A 9,877-nucleotide genomic window follows, 5' to 3' on the forward strand; every position below is an offset into this window, starting at 1 on the left:
TCAAGTTGAACATTGCATTAGGTCCTAAGTAACATTGACAGATCCTCTTTGTCGACTTTCTCTTTGTATCCCCACAGCCATGTTAAGATATTCCCAGGTATTTTCAGCACACAGATCGATAAAAGAAACTTTTATCTAGCATCTAATATGACAAACACAACAAGAAACGGTTATATGCTCAAGTTAATAACGAAAGAGAAAGTCGCCGAAGAGAATCGATCAATGTTACTTTGGACCTAATGCAATGTTCAGCTTGTATTGATTTGTACACGGTGAAATCATTGATATTATTGATCTTTTCTGATCGATAGAACGGAAATGGACGATTACGATGAAGTAGCGCTTTACCCTACCATTGTTGAATTTCTAGAATGAAACGCCATCGCACGCAGAAAAGCATCCTACTGCAGTTTATCCAGGCAGAAAACGGGAAGTTCCTCTGTAAAGCCAGTGAAAACTGCAGGCATATTTTTAAAATGCACCGGGATGTTTACTCGGAAATGGATTTACCTGCCCTGCCAACTGAGAAAGCAGCTGAACCGGCTAAGAAAAACATCCAGAAAGGTACGAATAGAGAAACCTTGCAGTTAGCTACTGTCGATCACTTCCCACATTTGTTCCCGGAAATTGAAGGATTCATAACATTGGTAGGTCATCTCAATGATGCCATCGGAAACACTGCCAATCGTATAACTATGGCCAGTTTAGTGGAAAACTCAGCATGTACAGCTTGACACCTCATATCAGCAGAAAAATCTCTTCAAAAAATTCTAGAAATTCTCCAGGAAATTCTATTAGGACATCCCTAAACACAGACTTTCCAATTATCATCAGAATTCATCGACAATTTTTAAAACAATTAATAAAATTTCAAAGTGTCAATATCAATGCCAATCATTCATAATCTTGAAAATGGCTGTCCCAGAATGTAATGATAAAAATTCTCCTTAGAATTAAGATCACATCATCCATCTAAAAGTTATGATGAGTATTCCCCTCTCTATCTGGTAGGTTTCACAATATCTTGAACTATTTTGTTAAATCTGAAAAATCTTCTTTAAGATGAGTTCCTTTAACTGTTTCAAACGATATTATACACGTTCTGACTAGTTCATCAATAAATTGAAAATATTAGTTTTTAAACACAAGTACAGAGTCCAAATTGGTTACGGTAAAACTGGTACTTCCATCCGTAGGAATCAGCGGCTGAATGGTGGCCTTCAAGAAATGGGCTTTCGTCCGTATGCAGCTGATCCCTATTTGTACCATGAATGCATTCGGAAAACGGTGCAATAGAAATCTCCCCAACACAGACTCAAGAATGCAGTCGTGCATTCATAGATAACAAAAAATCGATTGACGTGTGAAAGTTCACGAAACAATCATGTGAATCCAATTCCGGCTAAAGAAATGACAATCAATCTAGACTCATTCCTTTGGGGATTCAACTGTATCCACGTTCAGGTTAGTTCATTTGGAGAGATTTCATCAGTTTGTGAGCAAATGCAAATCTCATGAAAGTGCTGGACGTGGATCCCGTGCATATCGCATGGAGGAGGAAAAACCTATGATCCTCAAGTTCTAATTCATAAAATCGATGCTTCATTGTTTGCTGCACAACCGTAAACAATTAATTTTCCATTATACCTATGGAATATCAGTCGAGAAACACCTGTCACTTGCGGGTCGCTGTTTAATATGCGAGAGTGTACGACCTGTCTCCAGGTTGATGCTGGCAAAATACGGTGATGTAAAGCGTGTCATTCGAGTATAATTCCTTGTGGACTTGGGCCTTGACATATACACAGGTGTACAAGATGTATACGGGTGTGTACGGGATGTAAAAAAGGAGATTCCCAACTCGGTGCATTTCTTCAATCGAAAGGGGAACATATTAGGGTTTTTGATCTAATTTCCGTCCTACTAAGCACAACCCGCGCTTTACCTCTCTTTTCTGAACGAGTTTAAACAAAAAATGGAATATTTCTGTCAAAGATGACTTCTAAATTCATTCACCTTTCCATACGTACCTTTGGATTTGATAGAGAGTCACAAATTGTTGAGATATTGTTTAAAATCCAACACTGCTTCTTGATTCTAAATTCGTTCTACGAGTTTCAATTCCGTCCTAACGCATTGAAACGCTATTAGATTTTCTTCGTCCTACGGATAAACGTAGAAAAAGAGGATTCGCTAGGAGCGCTTCTTTTGTTTTGAGAACAATGAGCGTAAATATTCATATAATGCGCTCTAACTGGATTTATGTTGTAGCTAATGAACATACGCATCAGAACAAACCTATTATTGAGTTGTGCGTGGTGAAATCATTGATATTATTGATCTTTTCTGATCGATAGAACGGAAATGGGCGATTACGACGAAGTAGTGCTCTACCCTATATCAAAGAAACACAAATTTCTTTTTTTTTTTGTATTGTCGGATAAATTCCTACCCCAAGAGAGTGGATCGGAAGCAGCCGAGTACAACAACCAACGAAAGAAGAAAATCAACAACGACCTTCTCCGATTTGTATGAAACTATACGTAATTGGTTGTTATGGGCAATGATTCGCATTTTTGCTTAAATTCAGCCATTGTGAATCATTGTAATTTCAACCAGCAGTGCCGTACCCGTAATACAATTTTTTGAAAAATTTCAAGGCCTCCATTTTGAAAATTTTACAACATCCGTAATGGTCGAATTAAAGCAAAAATGTGAATCTTTCCCATAAGAAACAATTTATCATAGTTTCATGCAAATCGGAGAAGGCGGGTCATTTGGCGTGCTTAATAAAGAATAGAGCAGTAGGGGTTTCAATCTAATTTCCGTCCTACTAAGCACAACCCGCACTTTACCTCTCTTTTCTGAACGAGTTTAAACAAAAAATGGAATATTTCTGTCAAAAATTACTTCTAAATTTATTCACCTTTCCATACGTACCGTTGGATTTGATAAAGAGTCACCAATTGTTGAGATATTGATTAAAATTTAATACTGCTTATTGATTCTAAATTCGTTCTACGAGTTTCAATTCCGTCCTAACGCATTGAAACGCCATTAGATTTTCTTCGTCCTACGGATTCGCTAGGAGCGCTTCTTTTGTTTTGTTCTCAGTGTAAATATTCATACAATGCGCTCTAACAGGATTTATGTTGTAGCTAATGAACTTTCGCATCGGAACAAACCTATTATTGATTTGTGCACGGTGAAATCATTGATATTATTGATCTTTTCTGATCGATAGAACGGAAATGGACGATTACGACGAAGTAGCGCTCTACCCTATACCAGTTTTTACGCTGGTATAGTGACTGGAGCTGCATTGCCAAGCGTCAAAAACGCACAGGACGCTTGAGGTGTTGGAAGAAGAGGTGGTGAAGGTGGATGTAACGTGTCCGGATTCCGAGAAGAACAGTAGAGAGGAAACAAGCGATACTCTGCAGCAGCAGCCGCCTTCTTTCAACTACCGTAAAACGGGGTTTCTTTGATAATGCGGGTGGTCCTTGGTAGTAGAATGTTTTGATAAAATTTACTTTCTGCACTATTTCCGAATTGGAAAGATTGGTTCCATTTTGTAACTTAGGGTAGCGTTTCTCAATATATGGGACGCGACCCGCCGGTGGGTCGTGGGCTGCCTTCCGGTGGGCCGCAAATATTCAGAGATTTGAATAAAAGGACTGGTCAAACTATTTTCGTGATTATATGGCCATTATGGCATTTTGAAGCAAGTTTGAAAAGTCTAGAACATTTTGTTATATTTCTTCATGTTTGGTCTTTTTTGACGTTTTTGATGTTTTGAAATTCTCTGATTCTCATTCCAGTTCAAGTGGGTACACCACCTGTGGTCGATGTCACCTATTTGAGCCAAACTTGGCCAAAACGCTTATTTTGGCATTCTGAACAAACAACTTTTTTGATTTTTCTCTGAAGTGCCTAGATCCTTGTCGGCTACAACCCTGGAGTTTCGAGATTTTTAAAAATTTCATCTTTCAGAAGAGATAACTATACAACCAAATAAGCTATTCGTGATCTTAGAACGGCAATTTGAAGGTTTTTTAATATTGATTCTTATAGATGTACCCACATTTTATTTTTGATATAGTAACTACAGTAAGCAGGCTGATTACCGGCAGGTATCCAAATTTTCAAAAAATCGCCTATTTCCACAAATTTTTCAGAAGTGGAAAATGCGTTCCTCGTGATCATAAAAGAACTTATTTGGTTGTGGAGTAATCTCTTCTAACAGTTAAATTTTTAAAAATTTTGAAAATTCAGTGTTGTAGCCCAGAAGGATCTAGGCACCTTAGAGCAAAATAAAAAAAAAAAGGCATTTGTTAAGAATGCCAAAATAAGCGTTTTGGCCAACATCTTTTAAAAATGGTGTACCCACTTGAGCTGGAATGACCCTTAAGTGTTTTTGAACATTTCGGAATTTTAATGTTAGTTTGGAAATTCTAGATCATTTCGACCATTTTTGACATTTTCTGTTTTTTTTTTATATTCTTAGGTAATTTTCAAATATTTTAGCTAGTCTGAAAATTTTAGGTTATTTTCAACATATTGGACTTTTTTTGGGGTTCCCCGGGCCATAATAACACATTTGTACTATTTTGGGTGCCATATTTCTCGTTATCAAGCCGTTTCAATGTCATTTTGAGTTTGAGTGTCAGACAATCATGTAGTTTGAAGACCAATTATTGACATTTTAGGGTCATATTGGTCTTACAATATGTCTATTCAATTTTGGTGGGTCACGGGTTTATGAAATATATTATATGTTATTATATGATTATATTTAAAAATTCAAAAATGGTGCAAGGATGTATCCGATAAAAGTGGCGCACATGTAAACAGTTGTCACTTTTTACCTATTAGGTATATCAAATACCTTGAAATTTTCAGTGAAAATTGTTTAGCTTACAACGTATACATGCATTTTTTTTAAAGGTCTGCAAAGTGCTTTATCTCGAGTAATTGTCATGAGAACAACATACTGTCTAACAAATTGTGTACAGTCTCAAATTTGAAATCTGCATCCTGATGAATGTGGGCGCCTTAGTGAAATACCTGTATAATGAGAGAGAGAAGGATTAGAAATTTCCATTTAATTCCACAACCTTATTTGCTTATTCCACTACGTTATTTGCTTATCCTTGACAGATACGCGTATTTCGTCTACAATGTGCAGACTTCTTCACTGTCTTGTACAAATAGTCAAGGATAAGCAAATAAGGTAGTGGAATTAAATGGAAATTACTAATCCTTCTCTCTCTCATTATATTGAAATCTGCAGTTATGCAAGGAAATTATTGCGACATTGTTGCTATTGGCTCATGGAATCAAACTGAAATTTTTTCCAAATATAATAAATCAAAATTTTGTGCAGTTGGTCACAAATTACACTTCAAAATTTCAGCACATTTTGATTTAAAAATGTTAACCCTTCAACTCAAATGAAAACTCAACGCCAAACAAAAACAATATTTTCGAACACACTTTAAAGATTCGTAATCAGTTAATAAATTAAACAAGGAATAGATTAGATAAGTACAAATTGGCGCCGTGTAGTTTTACGCCACTGTACAAAATGTGTAAGACAACATTTTGTTTTATTGATTAGAACCTTAGTCAAAGCTCCTATTTGCATCAAGACATATCAAGCTGAACATTGCATTAGGTCCTTAGTAACATTGACAGATTTTCTTCGTCGACTTTCGCTTTGTTTCCCCACAACCATCTCAAGACATGCCCAGGTATTCTCAGCACACAAATCGATAAAATAAGATTTCATCTAGCATCTAATACGACAAACACAACAAGAAACGGTTATGTGATCATGTTATTCACGAAAGAGAAAGTCGACGAAAAGAATCGATCAATGTTACTTAGGACCTAATGCAATCTTCAGCTTGTGTTTTACTTGCTCAGTACTCTCTAATGAACCTGAAAATTTAAAGTTAGTTGGTATAATTGTTAAAAATTTACAACTGTGTTTTTATCGAATTCCCCCCTTTACTACTATAAATTCAGTATAGTGGACTTTACAAAGGAAGAGCTGATAAAGAATGAATAGGAGGCTAAGCGACAGAACGCGGAAGCTAAGCTCAAGTCTCCTCCCAGGAAGAGTAAGAAGAACTCATAAACTATGTTTCTCATTAATACTTTTATCATTTTATTGTAATTATACAATTGTTTACTGGTTCTCGGCTCCGTAAAGTCCTTGTGATAATTTGAGCCTTAACAAATAAACCAATTGATAAAAATATGCCTCGAATCTTAAAGTCTGTCCAACATAAATCACACTTAGGACCTTTACACCTTTACGGTCAGAGCCGGCTGACCCATTCGAGACCACAGTTAACTCATGTTCACCAGTAGCCGTTGTACGTTTCAATCCTTCACGTGCCCCTCAAAGCCTGAGAAGCTGTCAAACACGAACGTGATTTATCTTCTTAATTACCATCTACAATACATTCCTTATCTGGAAAGGATTTCTGTCTGCTCTGAATCTGTTCTCCCTCCGTCTCCTTCCTCACGTTATTGGTTATTGCAGGCAATCAATGATGGCGTGTGACCCGTAGCGGCCAAAGAAGATTTATCACTAGTCCATAGTGTTCGCATACATTGTTGGTCGCCTTTGACCATAGGAGACCTCATCGAGGTGCACAAATAGTCACAGGTATAGGAACACCGCTTTGTTCTCAGCAGTCAGATGCGGGCTGTGTACAATTTTGTGTGAGACTTAATTGGAATCTACTGCATGCTTGCTCTGGTTTTTCAGCACCACTCTTGTACAGTGAAGTGCGCTAAAACGTGATTCAGGACTAGTTTCACCCGGCGCCCGCACTCGACGAAAGGTTAAGTAGCGGAACCAGCGCTGAACTGAGTTGAGAACTTTTGCACGTTAGTACCTAGGATCGAGTGATTGCCATCTAACAATCTAAACAAACCACCGCCGAGTTTCGAGTTGACTGCGGCAATAGATGATATTATGTATGCAAGATATTGTCGATCCTTAAAATAAACAAATTCAAGGCTAATATTTTGACGAGGAGAACACATTCAGCAACTCGTTGACATGGCTTTATTGTTCAGCGCTGTTGACGGCGGTGGCGGGTGAAAATGAAAGGCGATCTCGTTTTGATGGAATGAAACAATGTTGACTTTGAAGGATACCTAGGTAGTCACCAAGTGACGAATGGTTGAAGTAGTTCAACTAAACTTTTGAATGATTTGTGTATGGGAGTGTATTTTTCAATATCTGTTTGGTTGATTCTCATTAACCTTTACGTATCCAATCTTTTTCTCCCAAAATATTTGATATTGCTGGGATTTTGAGAAAATTTTAGAGCATTTCTTGAACTCCTGTATGCTTGAATTCATCATTAATCCTTATGTTAAGCCCTTCCATTAACTAATAGCTGGTGGACAGGAAACCATTCAAAGGGTATTCCAAAGATGACGATTAGAAATAGTGAAGCATGTAGTATCAATTACGATCAGCTGAAAATGCTCTCCAAATTTGCCAAAGCAACTCTAGAAAACAACAATCCTTGAACTGTGCCGATGAACCAGGAGTAGGTACGAAGCCAGCATAGTATGGAAAATAAATGTCACGAAGATCAATCAGTTCAAAACCGGTGAATCATAAACCAAACTGTAACACTCTGCAAGCGTCATCCACGGGTTGTTATTTATTTTATTTATTTATTTTTCTCCTTTTCTTCTTCAGCTCAGTTCGTTTCCCACCGTCACCAAACCAAACACTATCTCGCTCGACCGTCAAAAGCTTCTGGTACACAATTCTCCTCAATGTCACACACCGAAAATTCACAGCAGCCGAAAAAAAAAATCGAAGCACCAAACAAAAACCGATGGATCAACTCAAACAGAAGCGGGGAGCCTGGGAAGAACCTGTAAGTCAATAGCTTCGACCCTCACGCTTGTCTACGCTCCCACCGACGACGACGACGACGACGCTCGAGACGCTCGCTGTTATCTTCTCAAGCATCGACCGATCCGATCCGCGTTAGATTGCATCACTTCGAGTCGCCTAATTGCACCAAATTGCGCGCTTTTTCTGTCTAGCGGCAGTTAACCTCTCCGGACTGCTGTTATTTGCATTTCCATCTCAATGGTAGCACTAAAACATCACCACTACTGCTACTGCCGCTGCTGCTGTTGCTACTATTCTCCTCCGAAAAAAGCAGCTTCTCATCAACCGGACCGCGAACACAGTCGATAATGGGTAGCTCTAACTGAAAGCACAACCACACGAGCAAAACACCAACGGAGGCGACTAGGACGGCGGCGACGACGACGACGCGAAAGCCGTTGATAACGACATTGAACTTCAAGTACGAATTAGTCAAAAGATTGACTTCGGTTGCGAAATTAGCACTCTCGACGGATAGTATTCTCACATGTCTACTATAATCTACCAAATCAACCCGTTCGTTCTCTACTATAAAAACAGGAAAACAGGCTACAGCCAGGAAACAGATCACGCACCGTGTGTGGGGGAGGACCGCTAATCACACACACAACACACTACTCGACGACGGGGCTGAGAAAGCGTGTTGACACTACCAGCGGACGGAACGAACTGAACACGCGAACGGACTCGCGACGAGATATGAGTTCAGTTCAGGTCCGTGTGCGCGGTTGATTTCGCAAATGACGTGTTCTTTGATGAGAGCGAGAGCAAATAACCACTCTGTTATGTTTCAAAGTTTACTAAGCTGCTGTCTACTGTGCAGTGAATCGATGAACTGATGCGGAATGTTCATTTCAGTTGGTAAGCACTGTGGGGTACGAAGACAGAAGACTTGTGTCAGAATTATTGCGATAAGAGATGAACTTGATTTGGAGCTTATTGGTAACTCTAAAATAATTCGTTGTATCTTGACGTAAAGTACTGATACATTAAAGGAAGCTGATCAACTTGATGATCATTATCCAAATTCATTAACGAGCAAAGTTTTAACAATCAATATCCTGGATCTGGACTTAATGGCTCATTCCATGAAGTTGTTTTACCACCACCAAGGAAAAGTTCAGTTTCACTTTTAGAAGAGACTTGATTAAGCTTTTTTAATCAGCACCATGTCAATCCAGTTCTCTTTGAGTCAAATCAACATTACAAACTTCAAATTTGATTAAAATTAGTTGTTCTACACTCGTTCAATACATATCATGTAATCTTATTGCCAGTTTCACCAAATTGCATTTAAATTGATATAGAAGGACGTGGTTTTGAAATTCAAAAAGCTTAGAACTTCGTATTTATTTTCAAATTTTAACAAGGCGAAAAAAAAAAACAGAATTTCACTCTTCTTCACGTTTTGAGTAAGGTAGTGTACGCCTGGAATTGTCAAACTGCGTACAGCCTGGTACCTCATGATCGATCCAAAACAAAACATGAGTAATGAGCCTTTAAAGTGAACTAAATTTATTTGAGAAATGACCTAAGAACGGGTTAAAAACTTCAAATTTGCCAAAATAGTGCAATCTCAAACTTCTTGGTCTATTTTCACCCCTTTTTTCTCTTTAAGGCTTCAGAAGAAATAGTGAATACAAAGAATTTGTAGATTTTATAGCTCATTCCTCCAATGGTTTTCTTTCGAATGGTCAAAGGTAGAAGTTGTTAAATTGGACCGTTTTCAAATGAAATTGTACGCAGTTTTGAAGAATCATGTTTCGAGATAAACGCATTTAAACCCGAATTCCGAAAGCCGTGCAAGACAACCAACTCGAGAAAATAAGGCTTACCCAAGTAACAATTCAAGCTGAACAGCAAGAAGAGAAGCTGATTATTGGTTGATTTAAGGTGTACAAAGCTGATTAACATTAAGCTGAATATATAGTTGATTAGTAG

At 38.1% G+C, this 9,877-nt stretch overlaps 1 protein-coding gene across 1 annotated transcript in view; it reads right to left on the minus strand.

Moving 5' to 3' along the window:
* spz3 (Spaetzle domain-containing protein 3) overlaps positions 1–8,408 on the minus strand; it is an 85,993-nt gene extending 77,585 nt beyond the window's left edge. Inside the window, exon 1 of the mRNA XM_065236642.1 lies at positions 7,639–8,408. The gene's annotated coding sequence lies outside the window, so the exon portion shown is untranslated. The remainder of the gene's footprint in view (positions 1–7,638) is intronic.
* Between the last annotated feature and the right edge of the window lie 1,469 nt (positions 8,409–9,877).

The sequence above is a fragment of the Ochlerotatus camptorhynchus genome, unplaced genomic scaffold, assembly GCF_037179485.1.
Source record: "Ochlerotatus camptorhynchus isolate MF236.1 unplaced genomic scaffold, CSIRO-AGI_Acam_v1.1 ptg000559l, whole genome shotgun sequence".
NCBI classification, from domain to species: domain Eukaryota; kingdom Metazoa; phylum Arthropoda; class Insecta; order Diptera; family Culicidae; genus Ochlerotatus; species Ochlerotatus camptorhynchus.